The following is a 12,403-nucleotide window of genomic DNA, read 5'->3' as shown; positions in this document are numbered from 1 at the left end:
GTGTGCGTGCGTGTGTGTGTGTGTGTGTGTGTGTGTGTGTGTGTGTGTGTGTGTGTGTGTGTGTGTGTGTGTGTGTGTGTGTGTGTGTGTGTGTGTGTGTGTGTGTGTGTGTGTGTGTTAAAAAGGCTTATAAATTGTCCAAAACATGTTTTTGTTTAAATATATTGTTTTGCACATGTTTCTGAGATGGGTAAGGTTTAGGGATAGGGATTGGGTTAGGGGATAGAAAATATCATTAACCTGATATAAAATCAATGGAAGTCTATGTAATGTCCTCACTAATATATAGTGAAACAAGTGTGTGTGTGTGCGTGTGTGTGTTCTCTCATTAGTTCTTGAGGTCAAGAGCTTGCATGTCTTTTGAAGAGGTTCTTTCTCATTTCCTGAAGCACTTGTACTCTATTTCTCATTCACTACCATGACAACAGCATCTCAGTATGTAAAAAAAAAGAGCTTGCTCTGGTGGCATAATTGTGGAACCTATAAATTCTACACTAAATATTATTTCAAAAATGATGTTTTAGCAAAAAAAATTGCACATAGATTTTAGCCTCGTATTTACTATATTTTTCATTTCTAGGCGATAGCCTATTACATTATGTATGAAAAAAAGTATTTTAATTTAATTATTTTATTTTATTTAAAATATTAAAATTTAGAATTAGCAGTGTTCGTGATACCATGATTTCCCCTCATCACATTTTTTACATTTTATTTATTTTACACCCCAGAAGAAACATAAGTTGCTATAGGCTACACTACAGCATGGGATGACATAGCTAGCTAAATTATCTAAATTAATTAAGTTGTAATCTAGACTTTTATACTAATTTTTGTATATGTTGCCTTGTTGCCATAGATACCTAGTGGGTGGTCTACACACCACTTTTTCTGCTCCCTTTGGCCATAGATAGGCCTATGTATAGCCTGCATGCCACTTTAGACCGCTCCAGGCATGTCAGCGCACCCGCCATCTTGGAACGGTCAACGTGTCGTCTCTCAAAGTAAGAATCAATGATGCCACGACATAAGCAGCTTCTGTTTGTGAAATAGTTTTAAATTCACAAAGACATGGTATAGCTTTTCACATGTGATAATGTTTCGTGGTATTAACTCGATATTACAGGGGTTTTAAACTATAATGTGACTTTGTAATGTCTTACCTGACATCTTTGTCTTCTTGAATTGTGCAAGTTTACCAAAATCATCTGCTTAAGAAGTCTATTCCAGATAAAGGTAACCATACTACATGTTCCTAACTACTGCAGACGCACAGTCAACTCGCTTACGTGTGTTCACGAACCAGCTTTGACCGTTCCAATATAATGGCGGACGGCCTACGCTAATGGGGCTATATATATATATATATATATATATATATATATATATATATATATATATATATATATATATATATAGCTAGCTCTATGCCCTTGGCAGCTACACTGGTTTGAACTAGGGGATAACAAACAAACTTAAAGCCTACACAAATTCATGTGCTATTTTAAGCCAATTACAAGTTGGCAGGAATTAAGCAGGATACTATACAAGTACAACAACAATCCATTATTCATTTCGCGTAATGTTCAAGCACATAGCCTAGGCCTACTTGGCTGCCTGCCCTTGTTGTTTGCTTACTGATTCGACTTTTTTTTCAATATAGAGGACAATAACCCGAAAAATCGAGTTCGTTTATGTTATTCAAATAATTATCAAATCAGTCTCATTTATTATTATTATTATTGTTGTTGTTGTTGTTGTTTTAAATGTACAGGGCAGGCAGCAAATTAAGCCTATTAGCCTGCATATCACCGTATCTAATGAAAGTTTATAGGCCTATGTATTTTCTTTCTGTTATTAGCCTGATTTATAAGATAGCCTACTAAAACTGTGCTTGCAGCGAAGTTAGTGTTGCACGAGCTCGTTATCACAAACCCAAGTGTCATTCCAGCGCGTGGGATGAATCGAGCTGACGTCACTCAGTGACTCAACCTTAGTAAAAGTAACGCAGCTGTGAGTAACAAGTCCTCCAGTCTCGGCTCAACAACATCAGTAATTAAGCTCTGATGGAGGGTGCATGTACAGATGGCGATGCTACAGGTGGAGGACGGCTCTATGGGGCATTCTTGAAGGAATTAAAACTGCGCAATTCTGCATCATTAGCTCATTCACCCGGAAAGACTGGTTTCCAGCTTATCCATCAGGTAAGGCGATTAATATATTTAAATACAGTTGCGTTTGAGAACTAACTAGTTGTGTTACTTTTGAGATATTATACTGAGTAAGTCGGTCCAGAGTCACAAAATTGTGTTTTAATGATGTTCGTCACTTGTGCGCCTCTTTTGTTTTTCTAAAACACACCACTAGATGGCAATATTTGAATACACATAGCTTGTATGGGTTGTTTATTATTCAAACTTCTTCTAATATTTACTTATATACACCAATTTTAATGGTTTATTTATTATTTGTTGATTAATGTACACTGTCTTTCTATTGTATTAAAAATATATATATAAAAAAGAGATCTATCAAGCAAAATAGTGGTTCTTCTGGCCAGTGGTCACCTTCTTTCTTGGTTTATAGAATTATGAGGGGTAAATTAAGTAATATGTACACCTAATGATGATGAATTTGCTTTGATACTTTTTTTTTTTGTGTGTGTGTTTATGTAAATGAATTGTAATAATAAAGGTGCACTTCAATCTCTCTCTCTCTCTCTCTCTCTCTCTCTCTCTCTCTCTCTCTCTCTCTCTCTCTCTCTCTCTCTCTCTCTCTCTCTCTCTCTCTCTCTCATCATCATCCTCTGCACAGCTGTCAAGCAGCTGGGATTTTTCCTTCATCCCTGCAGCGGGATGGAAAATTGTGTCCCTGATGCATCTGCAGCCAGCAGAAATGTGCCATTGGTACCAGTTTATGAGGCGCTTCTTCCTGATTGAACTGAGATGAACAGCAGGAAGAGCCAATCATCACAGAGAAGAGGTGGGTCTTTAAAGTCTCATCTGACCAATAATCATGGCTTCATCAGGGTTGAAAGATGATGACACTGTGCATCATATTTCATGCGTGTAGCATGTTCAGACAAGGCTGTTCCCAAGCAGAGCTAGTTCTCATGGGTTTGGGTTTTCATTTAGTGGATTTTTTAAATCTATTTTGTATTTATCCTGACACAAATTGTTAGATTGACACACATTTAATTTGATGTTGTTAGGGATCTCAACAAAAACCCATAACCCATAAAGCTTGTTTTGTGTTATGGACATGAATGACACAACCTTACGTTTGTGTATTATGCTAATGTGATTGGGCGTATGATTTTTATTTTGTTTTAATAATGCAATCAACAACAAAAAATCCCATAGAAATACATTGAATAAAGAAAGGACTTTATAAATCACTCTGAATACCTTAGCAACCACATACCAGCATGCTCAGAATGCCTTAGCAACTGTATACCAACTCCCTGTAACATTGTGCTGTCAACTTTTGCACATGCAAGCTTTTTCAGATTTAGCTGGAATAATAATTCAGAGCCACGGATATGAAGCATACCAAACTACCTCTCAAAAAACTAGATGCATCTTTTATGGTTCTGTAGCATCAGTGGAATTCCAATAAGCTATTTCATGCATCACTGTCCAGTGTGAGTCTGTCTTCTGTGTGTTCTTGCACTACCACGAACACGTAAACAGTGTTGATTTATGACTTCTTCTGGTTTTTCTCTTTGCATGGAGTCAGCGGTCACATGTGGTTCATGGATGTCAGAACTCCATGTTTGACTGACTCAAGTGTGTAGTTCAGTAACCATGGTGAGCATGGAATCGAGCTCAGCCAGACAGAGCGTCTGATTGGCTGGCGTGCCGACATTGGTATATCATGCAGCCGGCTCCCTCGCCCAATGGAGACCGTGCAGCACTGGAGCTGTTGCTATGGGCAGTCAGACAGGAATCTGGCTTATATCTTATGGTCTGTGTGTTTCTGTGATGAACCGTCTCTGTCAGTCTGTCCATATAATAGTGTTTCCACTTACTTTGAAAACAGTTTTCCCCCTTATTTGATAGGATGGGCAGATGGGGTACGTGAGTGCTATGCACAGAAAGTCACGTAGGCAAGACCCCCTCCTCCTTTCACCCACTGCCTCAGTCTAAGTACCTCAGTCTCAGTCAGAAGCTTTGGGTCTACCCAGCTGTGACCAAACATTGCAGGAATTCACAAGCATTTCAAGTTCCCCTCTGTTCTTCTATCATCTTTTATCCTTTCCTCTACTATGTCATCTATATCGTCTATTCACCTCTCCTCTTCTTCGATGTGATTCTGTCCTATACTATTGGATCCTATCATCCTAATCCTATTCTTTCATATATCATATGTCATTTCATTTATCGTATATCATATTATGTATTATTTCATATCCTATTCTATAGGGCCTACTTATTCATTTTCTTTCCTTTCCTATCCTATCCTATTCTATCCTTTCGTATCCAATCATATCCCATTCAAATTCCTATTCTTTCCTATCCTGTCATATTCTTTTTTTTCCATCCTGTCATATCCGTATTCCTATCCTATCCTATCCTATCCTATCCTATCCTATCCTATCCTATCCTATCCTATCCTATCCTATCCTATCCCATTCATATTTCTATTCTATTCTATTCTATTCTATTATATTATATTCTATTCTATTCTATTCTATTCTATTCTATTCTATTCTATTCTATTCTATTCTATTCTATTCTATTATTTCCATCCTGTCCTGTCCTGTCCTGTCCTGTCCTGTCCTGTCCTGTCCTGTCCTGTCCTGTCCTATCCTATCCTATCCTATCCTATCCTATCCTATCCTATCCTATCCTATCCTATCCTATCCTATCCTATCCTATCCTATCCACTTATGCTTCATAATATCCATCTTATCCACTTCTTATGCTGTCCTATCATATCCTTTGCATTTCCTGTTCTTATTCCTATTGCTCTGATCTGATCTCTGATCTGTCCTCTCCTATCCCTGTTCTGGCCCATCCTTTCCTATTCTTTTATATCCTATTCCTGTTCTATCCTATCATATCATTTGCTGTTCTGCCCTTTCCCATCAAGTCCTTTGCAGTTATTTTTCTTATTCCTATGGCTGTTCTAGTTTTTTTTTCCTGTTCTGTCCTAGGATTTTTTGTATTTCATATTCTTGTCCTTTCCTGTCCTGTCCTATCCTATCCTGTCCTGTCCTGTTCTGTTCTGTCCCTTTCTGTTTTTTGCTCATCTCACTCATCATCTATTAGTGCCTATCACCTATTGCCATAGACTTACATTAATCTAGCAGCCAAAGCCTTATTGTTGCATGGGAATCACAAAGGCTTGTGGTGCGCTCTCTTGATTTGGGTTGGTAAGCAATCGCATAGAGCACCAAAACATTGCCCTAGCAACCACTTTAACAACCACATAGCAACAACTTGGTGATGTTACATGTATCTGTAGTACACTGATCTCAGAATTGTAAATAAGGTATCATTTCAGTCTTTTGGTCCATTTAAAAACTCAATAGCAACTGTAGCGGCCATTTCCACCTCTGCATATAGAGACAGTTACACCAAAATACCATCAGAGTCCACAATTTAATATTTTTTTTACCCAAAACAAATTTAATTGAGCATATGGGTATTTTCAATGCTTTAAAATATACCCGATTCTTTTAGAAAATGGAGTCTTTTGCCACCCTACAGTGAGGTTTAAAAATAGCACATAGTGTGTTGGACTTGTTCCAAAACACACACATACATGGCAGACACACTCCTGCTCTCTTACATTTTTTTCCACGTATTTCCCACCTCCAGGGCTCATATTCGCTGGTATCCCTTGATTGACACAGACTGCTCTCTTCTGATTGGCTGAGGTGAGATGATGGACAGCTGAGTGCAGGAACAGCAAGCAGCGGCCCCGCCCACCAGGCTGTGCACGTGCATGAGTCTGCTGTGAAAATCTGAGAATCAGAAAGAGGAGAGGAAAGGAGAGGGGAAAGAGGGAGGAGAGAAGTGGGGAACAGAGGCACCAGGATTGATTCGGGAAGGAGAGGAAGGGAGAAGAAAGGTTTGGAATTGCAAAAGAAAAAAGGAGAGAGAAGAAGAGGTGAAAGAAGAGGAGAAGAGGTAAACTAAATATTGAGAGAAAAGACCATTGTTCAAAACATCTCATAATAGTTAAAGCTACATGCATGGTTTTTTTTTTTTTTTTTTTTTTTTTTTGTGTGTGTGCAAATTGGTATGTGCATGCGGTTCCATAGGTAAATGTATGGTTGTATTACATACACAGTGATCAGCACCAAAGCAATCATTTATTATTCTGACAGCAGTGTGTGTGCATGTATATGTGTATGTGGTAGCACAGATGCATTGCCTCACATCATCGCCGGCAACTGTAGTTACTGGTGTCGCTTACATTGGCTCTCTGGTTCCATGCAATTAAATAAATGGCATCATGAGATTACAATCTGAATGGCATGCAAGTATTTCATCTAATAAGAGGAAAGCATTGCTTCCAAATGCACTGGGGTTTTTTGTGTTTTTTTACAAAACGGCATCCTCTGTCATGCATGTCAGCTCATAAAGGAAGTATGGCTCTTAAAATTACAAAGAAACAATTTAAAGTATAATGCAAACATTTCCAGAATAAAAAGCATAGGAAGGCTATTGTTTGCACAGTCCTGCAGGGGGCTTAATGGCTCACGTGCCATGGTTATCTCCACATACTGACCTACATTCACCAGAGCTTTACCTCAGGCAGACAACTGTGAGCTGCTAAAATATCCTTCTAAATATAGAAGCTTAACCCGAGTCATTTGGTAGAGCTGTAATGAATGAAACTATGATGTCAGTTAAATGAGATCAATTGTTTCTTGTAACCTTGTAGACTAAAATTAACCTTCCTGAGCTGAAACCCAGAACAGCATTCAAACACACAACCGGAAGTGTTTAATTGCAGAATGATTTGTCAGTGAGGGTTACTTTGTAACGCAGAGTCAGTTGTGTGTTTTTGGAGACCAAGTTTGGCTGTGTTGAAGCACAGCCAGATTTGTTTATCCTCACATAGTTACGAAGCGTCTCCTGAATCCTTTTGGAGGATTGTTACTACAAGAAGTCTTGAAGTACATGGTCTAGTGCTAAATCTTAGCAAAAAAATTGCAAATATGTAATTATAACACTCTAAAACATAAACACAAACCATCCTGTTTTAAACTTCTCGTGCATTCTGTGCACCTTTTACAGCTCAGCAGTAAATTGAAACATTATGCTTATTTCTGGTTTGGACCACGGTGGTCCAGCTGTGAGAGACGCAATGGTGGTGGTTATTATGGTTTGGGAGCGAAGGAAACTTGGTTTTGGAAACATCCTAAAGTTTTGCCAATCCAAGCACTTCACAACCTCATATGGGAATCTGTGGTTCTGGGGAAACTGTCATTAGTGGACCACCATCATTTTGGAGCTCTTCAGCAAGCTGTGTACATTAGTTCTACCTTTTGTCGTATCTGCTTCAGGACTTCTGTCAAAGACAAGAGGTACTTGCTGAGGCAGGAATGGTTTACTTTCTGTGTGCCAAGTAACTCTCAAATTAGACAGCAGGCTGAACACAAATTCTGCATTTAAAGGGATAGTTCACTTTAAAATGAAAATTCTGACATCCTTTACTCACTCTGAAGTTGTTTCAAACCTGTATGATTTTCTTTCTTCAGCTGAACACAAGGGAAGATATTTTGAAGAATGTCAGTAACCAAACCATTAACTGGAGCCATTGACTTCCATAGTATTTTTTTTATCCTACTATGGAAGTCAATGGCTCCAGTTAACTGTCAGGGTGAGTAAAGGATGACAGAATTTTTATTTTAAAGTGAACTATCCTTTTAACAGTCTGGTCCCAAACGTTCAATTTCAACAATCTGAGCTCTTCTAACCTCAACAGTCTGATCTCAAACCTCTCATATAAAACATCTGATCTCAAATGTATTTGTACAGCACTTTTCACAATACATAATAGTTTCAAAGCCACTTTACTGAAAAAGACTGATTGTTTTATTGTTACAATTTAGAAAGTATTGTTATCAATCAGAGATGAGTGTATCAAAGTAGGATCCATGTGGTTAAAGTTTAACTTTGCCAATTTTCAACACATGTTGTATTGTTACAATGCCAGTAGTATGTAGAATGTCAATTAACAAAGTTTACTTTTTCTCTGTATTTTATCTGGGCAGAGAAATTCAACATAAAATTCGACTGACTTTTGACAGCTCCAGGACTTTTGTGAAAAATGTAGATTGTACTTTTGCATTGTCCGATTGACAGAGGGTTGTGAACAAAACGTTTACTCATACTGTAAGAGGATTATCACTTAAAATGGCATTTGTACTTTGTCTACTCTTTAAACATCATTATAATAAAAATGGAACACTATGGCAACAGCTACGAGAGCAACTGTAAATGACAGTTTTGTTTTGGGAGGTTTGGCGGAACTGACCGAATTCTCCCCTTCATTTCACCTAAAACACAGTGTTTGTGGTCATCCAGTTTGAAATGTTGACTACAAACACAGATTTTTCAGATTTTCCATCATGGTGTTCTCTCCAGATTTACGATTCTTAGCAAGCAGTATTTTTGTGCTTCAGAAATCGCATATATGAAGTATATAAAGTATATATAAATGTATGAATATAATCTTGACAAACTACATTCGCCATATTGTCATTATCATGTGACCTACCAGCATCACTTTACTGTCATTCTCATTTGATGGTAAAGTCTCCATTGTGTGCACACTTCAGAATATTGCAGAAAATAGTAGGACAACTGGGTGCAGCCTTTAACTCTTGTGTATCCATAGCAGACTGGTGGGATTATGCAGCCATATCACGCTATAGTCCAAGACTGATTGCTCACTGTAGCTAAGCAGGGTTAAGCCTGGGCCCTGGTCAGTACCCACAAGGGAGACCTCCTGGGAAACCTAGGTTGATGTTGGAAGAGGAATTAGTGAGGCCTGCCAGGTTTGCTCACCCTATGGTCTGTGTGGGTCCTATTCCCCCAGTATAGTGATGGGGAGATTATATTGTCAAAAAAGCACTGTCCTTCGGATGAGATACTGAACCGAGGTCCTGCCTCTCTGTGGTCATTAAAAATCCCAGGACCCTGACATCCTGGCCAAATTTGCTATCATCATGGCCTCCTAATCATCCCAATATATACTGATGGACTTCATCACTCTGTCTCCTCTCCACCAATTGCGCAATATTGCATCGCATCATCCAGGTTCTGCACATCGGTGGTAGTTGAGGAGATTCCCTCCTCCATGTAAAGTGCTTTGAGTGCAGAGAAAAGTTATGTTATTAATAATTTAGTAGTTATTAATTATTAACATGCCCAGTGCATTATGGGTGTTGAAGTTTCCCTACTTATTTGTAAAAAAAAGGGCCAAATGTTTCCTCTAGCACCGATTTCAAAAAAGTGTTCCCCTTTCTACTACATTGGCAGCCAAGTTTTATAGAAAGCCCATTTTGCCTGTGGTGAAGTCCCCCTTTAAATTTACGTATGTGTAAGACACTGTCTTAAAGACAGCAATAACAACTTGTGCTCCTAATCAGGGTGGGTAATATTACAATATTAGGATAATCTTTTTAATTTTTCAAAGTTGCCATCAAAGGCTGGATCCATACTTGAGCTGGTGCAATCTTTTACTTCAGAACGGGCCTCTCAAGGTAAAACACCCTGTTGAAAAAAACAGCATGCTGGTTGGGTAGTCTGAAGCATGGCAACTGGTTTTAGCTGGTTCTTAGTTGGTCATGAGCTGTGGTAAAAGCTGGCTTGAGCTGAAGCTAGTTTCTTAGCACCAACAATTGACAAGCTTAAACCAGCTGTCATGCTTCAAAACATACATAACCATATGCTGTTTGTTTTTCCAACAGGGCAGGGAAGCAAAAGATTTAGCATAGCTGCTTTTCAATGCATTTTAGGCCAAAGTTTATCATTTGTATTTGGTACTATTCGATCAGATATAATTGAAGTACAAGTTTATGAGAAGCTTTTATGCATCTGAAACAAGTAACATGTTCTGTAACTGGGCAATGTTTCTAAAGTGACATGGGAAATGTGATTTTTAAAAAGACAACAGAATTAAAGATCAGACTTTCAGTAAAATACAAAATTACAGTGTATTATTATAAGCAGAACATGTGTTAATTGCACTGTTGATAATCCTTTGTTGGTAGTCAGTCAACAGTGATTTCCTCCGAATGGACAGAGTCTTGTTATTTACTCAAATTAAGTTTTTGCATGTGGTACATGCAGGAGCAGGAAAGCAACATGCCAATCCTCATACAAAGCAAACGTCTCAACTGCATAATCTCCTTCAGGAACTCTCATGCTCTCCGTTTGCATGTGTTTCTTTTCTCAGGTGAGATCGTTGTTTTGAGCTCTTCTACTGGTGTGCAATGAGCAGAGTTTATGATTGGTTGCCTTGGAAACACATACTGTACTCTTTAGCTGTGAAGAGAGAGAGGGGAAATGAGGATGGAATGAACGAGAGAGAGAGAGGTGATGGAGGGTGGGGGAGGGGTCGTAGAGGGAGAAGCAAAAAAAAGGAAAAGAAATGAAAGCAGACTGGCTGGTAGAAGGGGGTTGGGCTATCTTCTCTCAACACCACTCTCTCTACCTCTTTCACTGTCTCGCCCTCTATTTCTCTCTCTCTCTTTTTCTGCTTTCTCGTACCATTCCTTTCCTCTCTTTGTCTACTGAAGAAGAAGCCAGGAGAGGAGGGTGCAAATGTAAGAGAAAGCGAGAGTGTGTTGAGAGAAGAGGCAGAATGGATCAGGCACAGTCGCCTTTTTGACAATAGAAGCTCACTTCCTGTCTGTCACTTGCGTTTCGTAAGTCCTCTTACTCTTTTTGTGTGAGTGTGTGTGTGTGTGTGTGTGTGCGTGAGAGTGTGTGTGCAAATTTTGTCAGAGCTGTCATCCGGTGCATTTAAAGGTAAAGGTAAAACATTTAAAGGGACATTACGCTCCAGCACTGGGCAAACAGGAAGCAGTGTACTTCTCTTCCTCTCAGACCTGCAAGGTAAGAATGCTTGTGTGTTTTAGAAGAGAAACACTCATTTCTCCTCTCCGAGCCACTTAAATACCGGCCCCTCCGGCTCACTTTCTCTGTCTTTGTGCATCATGCGGTTTCTTTTCCTGTTCTTTGTGCATTAATGTGACTGACTGTGAATGTTTTGCAATAAATCCCATGCAAGCCTCTACAACCCAAATTGAATTGTGAAGTAACCTGCAGAGGAGATCCTTCTGTACATAATGCAATTCTGTGTGTGTGTGTGTGTGTGTGTGTGTGTGTGTGTGTGTGTGTGTGTGTGTGTGTGTGTGTGTGTGTGTGTGTGTGTGTGTGTGTGTGTAATATAATAGCATGCTGGTCTCTACTGAATACTTTTGTACAGGAAGTATGGTTATTATAGCTGGCGATCATGATCTCTGCCATTACAGCTCAGCACAGATCTAATAAAAGACACCGCCTCAGTGCGTGTGTCTGCAGTGAACTTTCTCAGACAACCTCCCCACGAGCAGTATCACCCATAACTCTCTCTGTACGAGAGAGATTTCTTCGTTTTGTTATCTGCCAAAGAACACCCTCATGCACGCATTACGTTACCCTCCTTCGGGGCCCCATGGTCACCTGTCGTCTCTGTTGGCCCAATTCATTAGCAGCAACTGCAAATAAAGATGGAATGATAAGAGTGAGAAGAAAGAGAAACAAAACCAAAAGACTGGCATAAATACAGCCGTAGTAACAATTGTAAAGGAATTAAGTTGAATAAATAACTTAAAGGGGGGGTGAAACACTCAGTTTCCGTCAATCTCATGTCAATCTTGAGTACCTATAGGGTAGTATTGCATCCTTCATATCTACAAAAAGTATTTAGTTTTATTATATTTATAAAAGAAATATGGGCTGTACCGAGTCTTTCTGGAAAAAACCGAGCGCCTGGAGGCGTATCGTGTGGGCGGAGCTAAAGAATGACGAATGCGCAAAGCGGTGACGTACTCAAGTGTGGAGAAACCCTTGCTATCGATCTCAGCTAATACAGATATGATCCAATTCTAATTTGGAGGCTGAAATAGAAACAGCAACATCAGGACGTCCGTCTCTGTGGTATGTACTGTATTTAGTGGCCTGTCAAAATTTGTGTGTCTTTACTCGCAGTTTATGAGGACATGATTCGGTTTATGTACTACTGTATGCGACTAAACCTTAGCAGTAGCAAGCAAAACGGTTTTGCACGTCAGACTAGTGTAACGTTATACATAGAACAACAATAGAGTCCGTTAGCGCATTTGAATGACGAAGCACGCGATCGTGTCGTTTACTGATGTTTACTCACGCGA

General features: G+C 39.2%; 1 protein-coding gene across 5 annotated transcripts in view; it reads left to right on the top strand.

Annotated features, from left to right (window-relative positions):
- Window positions 1–1,986: 1,986 nt before the first annotated feature.
- The window catches only part of kdm6bb (lysine (K)-specific demethylase 6B, b), a 33,236-nt gene continuing 22,819 nt past the window's right edge, over window positions 1,987–12,403 (top strand). Inside the window, exons 1-3 of one of the 5 annotated variants that reach the window (XM_067433047.1) lie at window positions 1,987–2,204; window positions 2,815–2,982; window positions 5,826–5,884. The gene's annotated coding sequence lies outside the window, so the exon portion shown is untranslated. Of the gene's footprint in view, window positions 2,205–2,814; window positions 2,983–5,825; window positions 6,138–10,729; window positions 10,895–11,034; window positions 11,085–12,403 lie in introns of those variants that run through there. The other 4 variants (XM_067433050.1, XM_067433048.1, XM_067433046.1 and 1 more) reach the window with 4 other exon arrangements.

Source organism: Pseudorasbora parva, chromosome 23 (assembly GCF_024679245.1).
Source record: "Pseudorasbora parva isolate DD20220531a chromosome 23, ASM2467924v1, whole genome shotgun sequence".
In the NCBI taxonomy this organism is placed as follows: Eukaryota; Metazoa; Chordata; class Actinopteri; order Cypriniformes; family Gobionidae; genus Pseudorasbora; species Pseudorasbora parva.
The sequence above is the reverse complement of the archived record's forward strand: the minus strand, read 5'-3'. Positions and strand labels throughout refer to the sequence as shown.